Here is a 1,406-nt window from a genome sequence, read left to right on the forward strand (position 1 = left end):
CGTTTTTGAGACTCCCGGTTCTCGCACAATTTGTCTGCTACTGATGTGCGGATTAGCTGCGACAGCAGCTAAAACACCTAAGTAGCTGTTTTATCATTTGTTGCAGGTCGTAGTTGACGTTTCACATTTGGCTGAACACTTCCTGTTTCCTTAAATAACGGAACTATCCGGCGAACGGTCCGGACACTTGGATGATGTCGTCCAGGATACCGAGCAGCATACATAGCACACGCCCGTTGGGCATTTTGATCACAATAGTCATACATCAACACAATATCGACGTTTTCCGCTCTTGGTAAACGGTCCACAAGGTGTATACGTGGACAAAGAAAAAAAAAATCCCGGATTTTTCCCGGATTTCCCAGTTAAAAATACACCTTCTCCCGGGTGACAGTATATTTTCCTTTATCAATACTTTGAATGGTTATGGTTTTATACATGGGCATACAATTTCCCGGCACTTTAGAAGACGAAACTCAGGGGAAAAAAGACACGTTTTGGAAATATCTTTGATGTGCAGCAACATGTACGCTGCGTATTTTCGTATTACGAAAGCATACATTGGAATTCCACTAAACACCGTATGTTACTTTCCGAATCAATAAAATCGAGATTTCGATGCGCTTTTGTAAAGCCCGGTCCACACGCAACGATCTGTCTGCGCAGACATCGGCGCAGATATCTGAACATGCAAAAGATCGCTGCAAATGTGGTGTGTTCACACGACAAAAACCCCAATTCACAACTCGCCCGCTATCTGTCGGTGTAGAAAAGAAATATCAGTGACAAGCGACTACGCTCCCCGTAAACGTCAAAATTTAATTGTTATTTTGAAATATAGAAATGGAGGAAGTTCTGTTGTGGTCTGTGTTCGCAACTTGTGTTGCAAAAAACATTCAGACCAACCGCAGGAAACAGAGGAAGCGGTCAAAATGGTAAAGACAGTGGCAGCTAAAGCGAAAGCAGTTTTTCACGTAAATTTACTGCGAGATTTGCAGGGCGAACCTTAAGAAAGCCAAGCAGATCAAAATACCATAACGTTGGCTGGTATACCTGATCTACTCCTACACCAGATCTTCTAGATTTCTGAACTTGGATAACTCTTTTCGACAAACAGTTCGCAACGAATTTTTTTTTTTTAATTAGTGTTTCTTTGTTTACCGAGGCGTCAACTGCCCGCAATTTGTCTCGGTCACTGTATTCTTTACTTTTAATCTTCCACAAACATGGGTGTTTCTATATATTTCAATGAATTTACTAAAAAACTCTCGAGAACACTGACGAGTATCAGCCATTTTACTGCCCTGTGCGCACAAATACAAGCACTTGACTGAGCAAACAGCTGTTTCGCGCCAGATTTGCAGCGATCTCCTGTCCACACGCTCCAACTTGTCTGCGCAGATGTG

The sequence above is a fragment of the Schistocerca americana genome, chromosome 1 (assembly GCF_021461395.2).
Source record: "Schistocerca americana isolate TAMUIC-IGC-003095 chromosome 1, iqSchAmer2.1, whole genome shotgun sequence".
Lineage (NCBI taxonomy): Eukaryota > Metazoa > Arthropoda > Insecta > Orthoptera > Acrididae > Schistocerca > Schistocerca americana.